General features: G+C 37.8%; 1 protein-coding gene across 4 annotated transcripts in view; it reads right to left on the bottom strand.

The window, feature by feature from the left end:
* GRIA4 (glutamate ionotropic receptor AMPA type subunit 4) overlaps positions 1-16,644 on the bottom strand; it is a 432,709-nt gene that overhangs the window by 297,688 nt on the left and 118,377 nt on the right. The window lies entirely within an intron of this gene.

Below are 16,644 nucleotides of genomic sequence, written 5' to 3'. Positions count from 1 at the left end.
GTGCAATTAGTTATACAAACAGTGAATTCTTGCGTTTGTACTCAAAGCCCTGCAGTGTATGGGGTAACAAGGGGTTTTCTCAAAAAGCCAAATTGAATTAAATGGAAATTTGACTAAAATGAAATAACATATGCATTTATCTTCGCTATTTTGAATTGTTCTGCATTTGTTATTCAGCCTAAATTGTTACTTTTTTTTTTTTTTTTTTTTTTTTGCATTGGCAGTTTTGGTTTTTATCACAACCCTAGAGTTCTCTTGACTCATGCTTTGTAAAACAAAGGTTATGCTATCAGGAAAGTCCCTTTTGGGGTATCCTAAAAGCTTAGTGGAACTGTGGCCAGCTGAGTAGCTTCTAGATGGCCATAAAGCTAAGGCAAAGCAATTCCCAAACCCGATAGAACCAAGTCTTCCTGAAGTGAAAGAACCAGACGCAACCAGGTGCACAGCCTCACCTTTTGTTAAGGTGTTCCTTCTGTGCTTACTTTATTGAGAGTTTTTATTATGAAAGGATGTTGAATTTCCTCAGACTTTTCTCCTGCATCTATTGAAATGATCATAGGACTTTTATCTTTCATTCTATTAATATGGTTTATAATATTTATTAGTTTGAAGATGTTGAACCACTCTTTCAGCCATTATTTCTATAAGTGGCCTTTGTGTCCCTATCTTTTTCTCTTCTTCTTCTGTAACTCCCATAATGCATAGATTGTTTTCTTAATGGTGTCTTATAAATCCTATAGGTTTTCATTTTTTTTCATTCTTTTGTTTTAATGTTCCTCTAACTGAATATTTTCAAATGGTGTGTCTTCAAGCTCACTGATTCTTTCTATTGTTTGGCTGAGTCTGCTGTTGAAATTTTCTACTGAATCCTGCAGCCAGTCATTGTATTTTTGAGCTCCAAGATTCCTGTTTTATATTTTCTATCACTTTGTTGAAATTCTCATTTTTGGGTACTGTTTCTCTGGTTTCTTTAAATTGTTTATCTGTGTTCTCTTGTGGCTCTCTGAGAACCTTTAAGACAATTATTTTGCATTCTTTTTCAGACAATTCATGGACCTTCATTTCCTTGTGGTCAATTACTGGACATTTACTGTGTACCTTTGGTGCTGTCATGCTTCTCTGATTCTTTGTGATCCGTGTAACCTTCTGTAGGTATCTGTGCATTTTAAGGTAGAATCTCCTCTTTCAGACTTCATGGACTGACTTTGATATGGAAAAGTCTTCTTTTGTGGGTTGGGGCATGCAGAAGCATTTTGTGGCTCCAGTCTAGTCTAATACTACAGAGTGTCAAGTACAGGAGTGTGTGGGAGCTTCAGGTCTGGGGGTCTTAATCAGCTCAGGCAGCTGGGGTCTATGATGCTGCAGACTGCATGGTCTTTGGCAAGAGCTGTGGCTGCTAAGGCTTATGGGGTTCTCAGTGGCACCTCCAGGTCCAGCAGCTAGGGGTTGTGGCAGGTGGCAGTGGTGGCCAGAACCAGTGGTGTGCACACTCTTGGCTGGCTGTATCCACATACACAGTGGAAAGAGCTGGGGCCAGCAGCAGTAGCCAGGGCCAGCTACAGGAGCACCAGCAGCTGTGGGAGCCCTGGTTGTTGGCACATAGTTGTGTGACAGCATGGGCTAGCTACAAGTGTATGCATGGAGGTGGGGGCTGGTGATGGGAATTGGGGCAGGCATTGTGCAGGTGCTTGGCTACCAGGGTTAGCTGTGGACATGCATGGAAGTGCAGGCCAGTGACAGGAGTCAGCTTAGATTTGGGTGCCAAACAGCTGTGGGGAGCCTTGGCTGTCAGTGTGCACTCATGCAGCTGCATGGGCTGACCTCAGGCATACATATGGCACTAGAGGCTAGTGATGGGAATAGGGCCGTGGCATAAGGTACATAGCTTTCAGGACAAGCTTCAGGCAACCACTGCAGTGTTGATCAGTAGCAAAAGTCAGCACCAGATCCATGCCCACAGCAGGTGTGGGGGCCTTGGCTATTGGTAGGCACTTATGTGACTACAGGGGCTAATAACGGGTGTGCACACAGCAGTGGAGGGTGGCTGCAGGGGTCTAGGCTGGCATCTTGCATGTGCATAGCTGAAAAGGATGGGACTGGCTGCCAGTACAGATCCTGGGTTCTGACGGGAAGAGAGGGGACTTAGGCAGCTAGTAGTCATGAATGTAGGACAAAAACTTCAACCATGAAATATGTAGGGAATCTTTGATGGTTGTCCCAATTATTGGTTTCTTCAGGGGAGAAATCTGCCTGGATCCTCTGTGGAGCAGTCTGCTGGGTCCAGAAATAAAAGCTGTGATGGTCTGCAGTGTCTTTAAGGGTTGTTGAGATATTTAGCAGCGAAGCCTACTGAGGTCCTCTGACCAGCAAGCTACTGGGAACCAAGGTCACTCCTGCACATGGCTGTTTCTGGTAGCTCTTCCCTTCTTCCTTGATCCTAGATGTCTGCAGATGTCTCAGCTTTATGGTTTCTGGCTGGGGTTAAACCACAGTGGGTTCTTTGTGCAATTCCCCAAAATACTGGGGAAGCTAGTCACTCACCTGCTCTCCTTTTCTGGGCCAAGAGAACTCTCTTGGGGTAGGGAATTCCCTTTTGGTACTGAACAGTGTCAGTCTTGGGGAAGGGATAACAAGGCAAAATGAAACTTTTCTTCCTACACTTTTTGTGTAGATTTTTGCTCTGTTGTGTTGCTAAAGCTTCGTAAGTGGACTCTTGAGCTCTCCAAGAGCTATTTTCATTTGTGGATAGCTACCTAGTTATTCTTTGTAGGAGGACAGAGGTCTGGGTCTCCTACACTGCCATCTTGGTCATAAAATTCTAAAATATCTCCACATTCCACCTGAATAAAACCATGACATTTAAGTGTTTTTACCTAGACATTGTTCTCCTGTCATACATGTTATTATTATTAAATATTGTAGTTACTCATGTATTTAATCATTTTAAACATAGCGTAGCATCTATCGGATATTTCTACTATCTGAAACACTTGGTAATTTAACACTCCCTTGTGTTGATTCTAATTCTTGTTCAAGGTGGATTGTCAGAGTATTTGTCTGATAATTTTGGATTGTGAGCTCATTTTAGCAAAGTCTATCTGTGAAAATATAGAGAAACCTGCTTTGGAGAAACATTTCTTGAAAGTCATTTTGCATTTACTCTGCCAAGCATCCCAGTGTATTTATATGTGTGGTGGTGGTAGCAGCAGTGTGTGTGTGTGTGCATATCTGTGAATTCCTCAGATTATGGGCTCTTAGAAAATGCAGAGTACATAAATTTTACAGGAAATTCACACGAGAGCAGACAATTGCATAAAAATTCTCATAGGAAATCATTATTATAATTTTTTTGTGTACAGAGCTCCTGGCAAGCCACTAAAGATATACTCTCACTAAAGCCATAGCCTGGTTTGTATGGTAGTCTCGACTCCAACTTTTTGCCAGTTGTTGGTACAATGTCTTTAAAATCATGCTTCCATTCAGACATTTAATTCAAATCTCCCAAGGAAAGCCAGAGTGTCCACTCTTGTTTTTAAATTATTATTGTTTCCAGTTTCCTAGTTCTGTCCTTTGGATATATATATTTTTTACTTTCTTGTAAACTCAGCATGCATTTAAAAAATCTTATAATTGTTTTTTAAAAGTATGTTTTATGTTAAAGAATCAGTAATAATTCTGTAACTGGAAGTCTTTGCTGCCTGCTACTAAGATGCTATGATCTCAGGTAGAAATTTCATCTGAATTTACATTTGGCATAGCCCCTAAAATATTTTGGCTTTTCAGTGAATTATCAATCCTAATTATGCAAAAATGTCCTTTTCCTGCAAACTTTCCCTAATTCCCTTAGACTGAGTTAGCAGCCTCTCCTCTTTTGTGCCCTCATACTCTGGGCATTTCTTAAAAACCTGAACTTCCTTAGCTGTATTTGTTATAATTATTTTTGATATTGTCCATCCTTAGCAATAGCCCTGAGATTCCTGGGAGTCTTATTCATCTTACATTTTTCAGTGGCTATTTTGCTGACTGAACAAGTGAATAAATAAGCTACAATAATATTTTAAGGAAGAGTATCATTTTACACAATCTGATATATTATCATTTCTCAGAAATTTGATTAGTTGCTAATTATTATATTGTAATAAAGTTTCTTGTTTCTCTTTTAGCTACTCGGTTTATATATACAATTAAGGTTAGACATTATGTGTTGTAGACATATTGTATAAATGTTTATAAACACATTTCAGCAATAATTGTTGGGTAGTAGTAATAAAAAATCTCATCTGTTAATATTGGGGGGGCAAATTATTAATTTTAGTTACCAGAAATAGAATGTGTTGAGTCAGTAAGTTCAGGGGAAGAAGACTGGACAGGCCAACATTGAGAAGAAGTCAGCAAGCTAAAAAAAGAGGAAACTACAGGGTGTTTACATTCCTGTGATCACAGCAGGGAGGTAACCTAAGAAAGTGTTGGAATTAGGCCATGTTGGACAAGAGTCTCAATATAGATTTTGAACTACACAAGCCTTATTGCTGGCTCTCATGGTTATCAGCAACCTCCTTTTATGAGTGATATTTTACCAATGCAAATAATGTTAACTATGATAATTAGAACAACAAGTGAATTGACAACTACATTTTGCAGATAGAACTAGGGAGGAGTTCGTGAGCTAGAAATGGGTGAAGTTATGGGGATTGTAAAATAAAAGAAATTATGCCAGGGATTGATTTGGTACTGCAGACCTGTTGTTCCTCCTTCCCATGATTAGTCAGTGTACATATGTTACCTCACTTGTTCTACCTGCTCGTCATTGTTACGTTGGTGAAAACCCGAAAAGTAAACATACTCTCCCACTATGATGGTTTTGGCAAATTAGCTGACATTGTTAGCGTTTGTGCCAGTCTATTGCATTGAATAATTTCCCTAGCTTTTTCTGCCACAAGAAAGGTTAGGGTGCGTTGGCAGAAGACTGAAAAGGTAAAGACAACAGCTTATTCCTTTAGATAGACCCTTACATTTTACAAAGAATATTCACGTATATTACCTCATTCATTATTATTGCTATTTTATTATTGTTACTATTATAATTTACATTTTATATAAAAGAAAATATTAGTTATTACCTAGTGAATGAAAATATGGGTTACAGAAATTTATCTAATGTTTCAAATTATCCTCCTTGAAACTGCTAATTTCTTCATATCTTCACTCCACATAATTTTATTTTTTATTTTTATTGAGGTACAGTGGATATACAACATTATATGTGTCAGTTGTAAAACGTTATTTGCAATTTTAAATGTTATAGTCAATTTATAGTTATTATAAAATATTGGCTTTATTCCTTGTGTTGTACAATATATCCTTGTAGTCTATTTATTTTATACTTAGTACTTTGTACCTCTGAATCCCACATCCTTACCTTCCCTTTCCCCGTTAACTCTCCCCACTGGCAACCACCAGTCTGTTCTCTATATCTGTAAGTCTGTTTCTATTTGGTTACATTCACTAGTTTGATTTATTTTTTAGATTCCACACATATGTGACAGCACACCATACTTGTCCTTTCTTGTCTAACTCACCCCACCCAACACAATACCCTCCAAATCCATCCATGCTTCTGCAAATGGCAAAACTTCATTCTCTTTGTGGCCAAGTAACATTCCACTGCACACATATGCTACATCCTCTCTATCCATCCTTTCATTGATAGACACCCGGGTTGCCTCCATATCCTGGCAACTGGAAACAAGGCTGCCATGAACACTGGGGCTTACATATCTTTTTGAATTAGTGTTTTCATTTCCCTCAGATATATACCCAGTTATAGCCAGAGTTACAAAAATTGTTTTTCTTGTAAAAATCTTAATTACATATTACTTTTTTTGAAAGTCACTTGTATCTATGGCAACAGAAATATGATTGGAAACTGCAGAAGGAAAATATGTCAGTAGGCTGACATCAATAAAAAAACTAGAAACATGAAAAAGTTGACAGTGTAATGTATGGCATGTGATCACAGTGGGTCCGGGAAATGGGAAGAGAGCAAAACAGAAAAGAAAAAAACTACTAAAACTCTTAAAATTATCATTTCTATTATCCAATTTGTATATAATGTGTAGGCTACATTTGTCTAAGAATTGCCATTTTTTGAGCTAAGATGACAGGAGTTATGAGTTGTTATAGTACATTTGTAGCACGTATCACCAACTTGACCCCCAGAGTCCAGAGAACATGAGCTTTGCTTGTCCCTACATTTTTTTCAATTGAATATGAATGCCTTATGGTGGAGTATACACTCCTCAGTAAGCAGCAAGCCAGATCCCTTCCTATTACTACTACTACTAGGACATTTCAGGTATTTACGTTAACAGCCCAGCCTTGTAGATATTTGAATTTGACTAAGGATGGAGAAGCTATTCATGTTTCAACATAAACATAACTGTTTCTTGGTTTGGGTAAACTGTATAAAGTACTGTAAAAAGCATTGATGTATCTTCCATTTGTAGCAGAAAGAATGCACTGCAAAAAGGATAGATTTAACACTATCACCCACTGTTTTACTCAGCAAAGGCTTACAATCATCTTAGTCACTGTGCTGAATATTTCTAATAAAGTATAGTTAATAGGGTATTTTCACTGAGAAGAGGTTCACACTCCAGAGGACAAGACAGAGTTATAAATTGGTATTTCAGGATGGGGAATGCAAGAAGGAATTGGTACAGGGAATGAGGAGGTACAGAGGAAGGGTCCAGAGTACACAGGGAAGGCTGACTGGAGGAAATACCTATCTTGGAGGGTAGGTTTTAAGAAGAGTGATTAAAGACATAGAAACCAATAAGTAGGTTACTGTAGTAAGCCAAGAAAAATATAGTAAAGGAATAATGTTAGCACAGTTGTTGTAGGCATAAAGTGTAGAGGTCATATTTAGGAAACATTTAGGAGTTAATTAGGCAGAATCTAATAAATCATTGGATGAAGAGGATGAGGAAGGGGGAGGACAAGCAAGAAGACAGACTGAAGGGTGACTTTTGATTCTATCTTAAGTGAATGAATGAATAGCTATCACAAAGGTGATGTTACATTTGATGATGGATTGGATTTTGCTTGGGTACTGTGGGAGAAGAGCAGTTTTACATCAAAAACGATAGATTCCATTTTGAATGTGTTGAGTTTAAGAAGTCAGATGCCTGGCAGGTAGTTGCATATAAAAATATGAAGTTGAGCAAAAAGAAATGGGTTAAATATATAGATGTGGAAAGAGGTGGGTGTGAAAGTCAATGTGAGATGCCTCAGGAAGAATGTGCGATGAGACTTTGGTCTGAGGATACAACTATAAGAAACAATTCATTTCAAGGTTATAGCAGACATTATCAGAATAGTAGGAGAGCTGACAGATGAAAGAAGAAGAATGTTTCAAGGAACGAAAGATGAAAAGTATAACATGTTACAGAGAAAAACTTCGTAAATTTTCATTTGAGGATTTATTTTTAGAGGTCTATGAGTTGTTTGTGAGACTTTGTGATATTGCTGTTAGCATCTTAATGGTTATCCAAAAGTAGGTAAGCACATGCTGAATCATCTAGATGGTCTCTTTGAAAAAGAGTTAAGCCCTGGTATCTCAGTAAGCACTTCTATTTCTCATTAAAATCACATTTAATACCTCAAGGACAAATGAAAAAATATTAGGCAATCCATGACTGCTTGAATATAAACATGGTGGTGAGAAGATGGCACTTGGTTATTATATTCTTAAAATACAATAAACTGCCACCAGAAGATTCAAAACTCTGTGCACTTTGCAAATATATACTGTAGAGATCCTGTACCATAAAAGCCCAATCAGACAGGAGCTGAGGTCCCTCTAGGGGACTAGGGAGTGGCCAACAGAACGAATCACAATTATCACACTGTTGCTGATCATGGGGGCTGGAGGGCGCAGCCTTCTCTGCCTGGGCTGAGTGGATGCGTCGTGCTGGCTGACCCAGGCTCACTGGCTGGAGTGGGTTGGGGGCATGCCTGGGAACCTCAACTTTTCAGGAAACTCTCAAATTTGGGGTTCACAAAGGAGAAGCCAGAGAATGCTGTTTGGTCCATGGAGTCGATGAGGTGTTCTTGTTGCTGTAGGAGGGGCATGGCTTCTCATCCAGGAACTCTTGGTTGAAGTTGCTGTGCAGAAGCACTTCTAGGAGATAATTAGCAATATGAGCAATAGTGAGTTCCCAATAATACATTTTGAGGTTCATGATTCCAGCAACAATTGAATTAGATATCAGTAAAATGTCTTCTTTAATGATGTAATGCTAAATTTATCTTCAAAGGAATATGACTTTACAGAGTATCAAATGCTCTCTCTCTCTTTCTCTCTCTCTCTATATCAAATGCCATATATATATTATATGTATGTATGGAGGAAGATAGGAGAAATTTGAGCATATTTATAGGTTAAGGAAATGGAGCCAGTAGAAGAGGGAGACAGACTACAGAAGATAGAGGGGGCAGTAATTAAGGAAGGTCCTAGAAAATAGAATGTTTGGGGTCAGGGATGGATGTAAGGTTGGCCTTGAACGAGATGTGCAGGTGTGTGAAGGGTACCTCAGTCCATAGATTTTACAGATTACAAGATTAGATAATATTTATGTGGGCTGGTAGTTCCCTAGTTGCACTGCTATGAAAGGCAAGGTTGTATTAGTGAGATTTGATAAGGGTGTTTGAAAATGGCACACATTTCAAATGGTTGCAGGAAGTGTTTAACCAAGAACACATAAAATAGCTTATAAGTTCTACGATGATGAAGAACCATGCCTATTTCATCCACAACTGTATCCAACACCTGTGCACAATGCCTGGCAACTGGTGAGTGCTCTCTGAAATCTTATTGAGTGAATGACAAAACAATATGTACGATTAAATGAATACTGATAAAAGGCAGGATCTGAAAAATATGAGTTGGAAGGGGCAGTGACTTAGAAATTTCTGATTTTCTTCAGACACAGCACAAGGATAGTGACCAAAGCGAATAATAAAGAGAAGTTGATGGTCAGGAGTTCATTGCTTTTCTTCTTGAAGCACAGTCTTCTCTCGGCTTACCTAACAGCACCCTCTCCTGGGTTTCCTCTTACCTCAACTCTTGTTCTCTGTTTCCTTGCTGTATCCTTGTATCTCCCTGTCCAACCTACCTTCCAACTTTTCTTCCTTCCTTCCTTCCTTCCTTTCCTTTCTTCCTTCCTTCCTTCGTTCCTTTCCTTCCTTCCATCCATCCTTCCTTCCTTTCTTTCCTTCCATCCATCCTTCCTTCCTTCGTTCCTTTCCTTTCCTTCCTTCCTTCCATCCTTCCTTCCTTCCTTCCTTCCCACCCTCCCTCTCTTTTCCAGCTTCATTGTGGTATGATTGACACAATGTCCTATTATCAAATAATGACATAGCTCTTCTTCTACGCTCATTCTTTGTATAATAATCTCATCTATTTCTACGATTTCAAATATCATTCATGTGCCAGTATTTCCCTGATCAGTATCATCTGTTTTGTCCTCTCCGATGGGCTTCAGACTCAACGATCGATGTTTGACATCTCCCTTTGATTGTCTATTTGGGCCAAAACAGAAAAACAGTTTTCCCTCACAGAACCTGTGATCTGTTTCCCCTACTCCTAGTTAAAAGCATGACCATTTACCAAAATATTTTTGATTTTTATCTTCTTTTTCTTCCCACATTGAAGTTGTGAGCAAATCTTGGCGCTTTTACCTCCGAAATGTCTAAAATACATCTAAATCCGTTCAGTCCTCTTTGCCTCCATGTGCTGCCATTGTCCTGCCCAGCCCACCGCAGAAGTCTGTAACGGTGCTAACTCCCTGCTTCCAGTTTTCTTCCTCACCAATTACTCTCCAGGCAGCAGAGAATGCAGGTAAGATTGCATTTTATCCCTGCTTGAAATTTCAATGGCTTTTCATCATATTTAAAGTAATATTCATGTGGTCTGAAAAACTTCTAATGAAATTATCTTATTTATTTGCTCGCTTCTGTATCTCTTTTCTCAAGGACAATATAAGTTTTACAAGAGGAGATAACTTGACCTCCATCATTTGACAATGATGTGTTCTCGGGTTCTTAAACTGGCACATGGAAAGTGTTCAATTAATATTTGCTGAATGAATGAAATCATGGTTCCCTGTAAAAGAAATGAGGAAAGAAGATAGACTAGGAGAGTATGGAATGACTGGCTGGAAGCTGCTAAAGTCGACTTTCAGCTTGCTGAGCTGACCTGGGTACTTAAAAGCTTTCATTTCAACTGTGAGTTTGTACTTTTGGTCTTTATGTGTGTTATCCCTTCCATTTCAACTGTGTGTTAGCTCACTATTGGTTTGCAATTAAAGCTTAGTTTCTAAAAGCTTCCGGCTATGATGATATAGAAATTTAATGATTCTATACAAGTAAACCAATTAGAGTCAAAATTATATATTAATTTTTAACACTTTAAACTTCAGGTCCTACTTTACATTTCTCCCTACAATGGATAAAAAATATACTTTCATATTTTATGTTTTTATCAGAGCAATATTATACTTGTATTTTTTCACATTGAACTTCTGCTAGCTAGAAGATGATGAGGCTATGAGTTTGCCCAGCGGCACATGGCCTGGAGCTGCAGGTGAACTTCTGCTAATTTGTGGCCTTGCAGCCTCTCCCCAGCTTCCCACTGCACAGCTCCTGGCCCTAGACTTTCCTGATTATTGTTTCCCACTCTAACTTCTTACTGTTCATTTTTAGAATCTTGCCATTCATCTTTCTTCTAAAAGAAGTATTATCACCCAACTGGATCTTTAAAATAATTTCTCTTAAAGCACTAGCAGTTTCTATGAATTCTTTACAAATTGGAAAGTGTTCATTAAGCATTTCCTCTTTCTCTGATTATTTGTTGGTAAAATGATAAGCCCCTCATGTTCAGATTTGAAAAGCTTCAATCAGATGGTGGATTGAGCATGCTGGGCCCAGGATTCATTAATTTATACCTTTAAGTCATTATCATAGGTTATTAATATGTAAAAGCTAATTTTCTTAGATGTCTAAACTGCAGTTAGCTACAGTACATGAAGTTACTGAAGCTCGTCACCATAAATGACAAGTCGCAGTGCAACTTACACAAAAATATTTCACTATAATTACATCACAATTAAGCCCTTCTACTTTCTCAGACGTCTCCTCTGAAGATGCTCTGGACAATGCCATGGGAGAGCACAATGAGAGAGAATCACAGGCTGCCCTCGCACAGCCCTGTATGTGCTCCCCTTCAGTTTGATAAAATCTCAGCTAGAAAGCACATTCAAATTCTAAATTAAACCAACGGAGAGCTTAGCAAAAGTATATAGGCTTGTTTGCAAATTTCTTTCCAGAGTCAGGCCATCATAATGGAAATGTATGGTTCATTTTTCTTTCAAAGCCTACGAAGAAATAAGCAGAAGACTGTTTGCAACACCCAGCATGAGAAGCAAGATGCCATTCAGTGCAAGACGGCTTCCTTGACAGTAATCTGGGTGTTGCAACGATTCTTTACACTACTAATATGTAACTGAAAGGTTCCACCAAGTGAGCCTTTAGAGGAAAGGAAGGTGAAAGGGGAGGAAGAAACCAACTCTAAAAAGCATCTAAATCATAACAAGTTTGCTTGGTTCTTGACTTGTCAACTTCCAATCATGAAGAAAGTGTAGGGAGAAGGGCAACCAGTTATTTACTGTTTAGCAGTCAAGGATTTGGAATATAATTTACCTTTAAGTGGCTCCTTAATGGAAAAATTTGATTTATCATCAGTATTTTATTCTATATAACACAGTTGCATAATTTCAGAGGATTCAGTATGCGGTAGAAGCACTTTTTCAAGGGTCTAATTGATATGTTGAAAGATTTTCCTCATCAGAGGAGACACAGCTGTCTTCCTGAAAAGCATTTAAATACATCATGGAAGTGGGTAACATCAATTAAAATGGAATGGAATAATATTTGGCAGCTATTTGAGTGGGTTTTAGAAACAACTGTTCGCATGAATATGTTTCCTGAATAACTGAAGTGTCATCACTTATTTTGGATGCAAAATTTGTGACATTTGTTTAATGTCCTTCTGTAATACTAGACATAACTCTGTGATAGCAAGGACTCTGGCTGCTTTCATCATTATCTTTTTTTCCCTCCAACATCCAGCATCATGCTCGGCATATAGTTGGCGGTCAGTAAATATTTGCTGAATGAATAACCAAATCAACAGAGACAAAGAAGAGGTCATGTGTGAAAGGTATTTGAGATTCAATATTAAATTATTGGCCTAACTAACATTTTGAATGAAACAAGCAGCCATCAGAAGCAAATCTAGCATGTAAAATTGTATTTTCACAAAATATAATTATGCCTCATTGTATTTAAGATGGTACAGTTTTACCCAAGTTAATTTATATGCAGCTTGTTTGGAATTCATAGCTTACATGCCCTTACTGGGACTGCCTGCTCTGTGCTTTAGGCTAAGGCTACGTACACAGATGTTCTAATGCCGTGCCACAAGCTTGAGGGAGCCATCCAGACAGCTAGCTGAGGAAGGGAAGGGGAAGACAACTGAACAATGATTAAATACCTACTGTGTGGCAGTCCCTGTGATAGTCATTTCTGGTCACTATTTCATTCAAACTTTGTGACAACTCTGCAAAATAGGCATTATTCTCATTTTTTTCTTTTCTTTTTTTTTTAAAAATTAAATTTGGTAATTTGATAACTTGTATAAATTTATACATCTAAGGGGGGGGGGAGCAATTTTTAACCCAAGTCTGATTCCAGAGTTCATGCTAATTCTACTCTGCTGCTTGAAAAGTAAATCACTGGATAAGCACCTCTTCTATTCTGCTCTGCTGAAGGGATTTTGGCCATTATACCTTTATACTGCTGGCAGAGGCATAGGAAGTGTACTTCATGGAAACAGAAGTAGATCTTAAGGGATTATGGAAAATCGATTTTTTTATTAAAAAGCTGCTTCTTAAAGCAAACCAACCTTAGCTGTCAATTTAAGAAGAACAAACACATACCTAACTCTGACAAATAAGATTGCGTTATTCACTGTTTATTTATTTATTTTTGTAATTGTGCCTTTCTAAAACATATTGCCCAAAATCCTAGAAGAGAATTTACAAGCAACCATGACTAGATGGATATACTAAACATTTGCATGGTTTAGTTAGCTCATCTATGAAAACATTCCCATTCTAAAATATAATATTAGAATCAGTAGTCAGATGTTAGTGAGTTGGGAAGCCCCATGAAAAGACTAGCAGGATCCCCAGGCAGGGCTACTGCTTTCCCGCCAGCGCCATCTGATTTCTTGGTCCGTCTGTATTATCTCACTTTTGTGCTTCTGTTAAAAGGGCTTGCTTCTAGGAAAACGAAACTTACCCTTAAGAGTCTATTGGTTCCCAAGGCTCACTCCTGATCGGTCCATTTGTAACACCTCATTTGCATATGGTGTGAATCTAGCTCACTCCTGATTAGTTCATTTGTTACACCTACTCTGCATATGAAGTTGCAAAATGTTGCAAAGTCTCAACTGGCAGCCTATAAAAGTCTGTGTAAACCTACAGGCAGGGTCCAGAGCTTGGAGTGTTAACTCCTCTGGGCCTGCAGGCGAAATAAACCTGAGTTCTCCAGCCCTCCCAGTGCTGCTTGGTCTCTCACCAGGATCCAGGTTGCTATAACACTGAGCTGTAACATACTTTGCTGTAACATTAGTAAAGATCACAAAATGGCTGGTTTAACTGTGTGTTGTGATGCATTATTTTGTCTATATTCAAGTGTCAAGAACAACTGTCAAACATCTGCACTGTCCACTAAGAAGGAAAACACAAAAGTGAAATAATGAACCTCTCCAGTGACTTTGCCAGTGTAAGCTGAATTTGTAAGCTTTTGGAATTCTCAGAACCACTTTCAGAATTTTCATACTTATATAAATTCTTATTATAAAGCCCTTTACTGCTTCCCTCCAAGCTATTAGGATATTATAGAACTGAATAATGTATAATAAAAATGCTGTTTCATTTCCCTATGATATTAAACCATGATTTATTATTCAGAGAATACTATTTATAATTTGCTCTGACTACATCTGTGTGTGTGTGTGTGTCTGAGTGTGTGTGTTTGTGTGTTTTGGGTTTTGAGAAATTAGAATATGCCTTGGTATAATAATCACTATAATCATAATCCTTTTAAAAGCATTAAAACTTGAAGTATATATTTCCTTGCTTTTCTATTAAAATAACATTTTTTTCTAATAACTTTTCTTAGATTAGTTAAATCCCTTATGACAAAACAAACAAACAAACAAACAAACAAACAAACCAAAAACCAAACTATTATATAAGAACAGACTTTTAAAAAATGAAATTTGTGTATGTTTATTTACTGGCCAGTAAAAGGAAGAGAAGTTTATTCATTTTATCTAAAGGAAAAGAAATTATGCAATATAAGGTTTCATTACGTATATAAAGTAAATGTCAAGTGTTGAAGAGATGGACAGACACGTCTACTCTACCATATACTACACAGGGACATTCTAAAACTTTTTTTCTAAACAACTTGATGATTTGGCACACTCTGAAAGAAAAGAATAGATTTCAAAGCTATATAATAACATTAAGATCCACAGTTTTCTGAATAATCACAAACTTTTCAAATATAATAGCTTTCTAATATAACCAACCATTTTTTAGAGAGGTGTACAATAATGAATATTTTTTCATTATGATTCTACAGCCACCTGATTATTCACCCAATGTTAACGTCCTCTAAAGGAAGACTGCAAAATTGACCCTCAACAGGTGCGAGGCAGGGAATGTGGATAGGTAAAACAGGCCAAGGGAAGGGTGATGACATCAGTAATGAACTTGAGGCAATCAGCAACGTGCTCCAACGAAAGGGGCTAGCCACTCCCATCTCCATGTAACTGTTCCCAATGTGGGATTAATGGCCCAATGTGGCTGGGGATTCTGATTTTTTGACAAAATATTTACATATGAATATCTGTGAGTAATCTGCTCATTGTTAAATGTTGGCCACCAAGTGGAACATTATTTATTTTAGAAGGGGTCAGGAAAACTTTTACTTGTGGGTAGCATATTACCTAGAACTGACAGTTTTCTGGGACTATTGCTGCCTTCTGTTCATTATGGCTTGATAGTACATTGCCAGACTAAATTTTATGATCTTCACAGCATTTATTTTTAACCTGGTGCTCTTAAACTTGAGCTGCTTATTGTCAGTTTTAAAAAAGTATGTATAAGTATTTGTGTGTATTTTGCCAGGGCCAAGGAGAAAATCTCTCTTAGATTATCAAATTTTGTGACTAGAGGAAAACTTAGCGACTACCCTGATAAATTAGCTCCTTTTATGCAGGAGGAAAGTGAAGTCTTATTATAGAAAGTCACTTTCCCATGGCCTTTGGACACTGACAAAGTCAAGCAGACATCCTTAGCTTAGACAACGCAGTACAAGTCAAAAGTCCATTCAAATGAGAGAAACAATTCATCAGCAAGATCCCAATTATAAATTAAGAGACACTTAACATTTATAGAGTGTATTATTTATTACTGATTGGGCAGGGAGATCTGTGAGCAAGGAAGGTGTACACTCTCCTGTGTCATGGTGTTGAGCTATATTTCATGAAATTGCTGAGCTCGGAGAGTCTGCCAGATACGCCTGCAGTTTTTCATTATGGGTCTGAGCACATTTTAATTACTCAAATATTTAATTGGTGCTTCATTGTGTATAAACTGCTCTCCTTTTCCTTCTGCTGATTAAGACAAACAAGTTGTTATATCTTCCACTCACTTACAGGCAAGCAGATAACATGGTCCACTGTATTGAATCTTTAGGCAGCGTTTTTTTTTTTTTTTTTTTTTTGGCAGATTTTTGCTTTTGCAACTTGATTTTTCTTTTTTCTTTCTGACATGAAATAAAATTGCTAAGAATTTAATATAAAAGTGAATTATTTTGAGTAATATTTTGTGGTTGAGGTAGCCGTATATTAATTCAGCATATAATGACTGATTTGCACATTATGTGTCAGGTACTCTGTTAGGGGCTGAGAAAATAAAAGTAAGTAAAATACATTCTGTAAATTTGAGAATATGCAAAATTAGAACTTAGTGTGATAGTATTTAGTTCCATCAGGGCTGGAATAGCCATTCAACAAAATCAGCATCTACTTTGAGTCTGGCAATATTCTAGGTGCTGGGGGACACTCCAATAAATAATTCACATGTAGTCCTCACTCTTACACTGAACAAATGATGGCTTGCAACTGACCTGCAACTTCTGGCAGGTTTCTTTGCCACCTTCAGGCTGCAATTTCTTATGGTGGCTACACTCTCTTCTTAGAAGTCTGAATTTCAACCTTGACAGGGACCTTCTCCTAGTCTTTATTCTTGTTCACTCTTCTTCAGCCTAGAGACTGTAGCTATTCTTTTGTACTTGCTAATTCTGGACACTTTAGCGTCCTCTTGTATGTCTTTTAATACTTAACTTCATTCTACTAAAGACTCTTTATATTCATTCCTCCCTCTCCGCCCACAAATAAATTCTGTGGTTTTTGACTCAAGATTAGATTCTCACTGACACAGCTCA

This window comes from Camelus bactrianus, chromosome 10 (assembly GCF_048773025.1).
Source record: "Camelus bactrianus isolate YW-2024 breed Bactrian camel chromosome 10, ASM4877302v1, whole genome shotgun sequence".
Lineage (NCBI taxonomy): Eukaryota > Metazoa > Chordata > Mammalia > Artiodactyla > Camelidae > Camelus > Camelus bactrianus.
The sequence above is the reverse complement of the archived record's forward strand: the minus strand, read 5'-3'. Positions and strand labels throughout refer to the sequence as shown.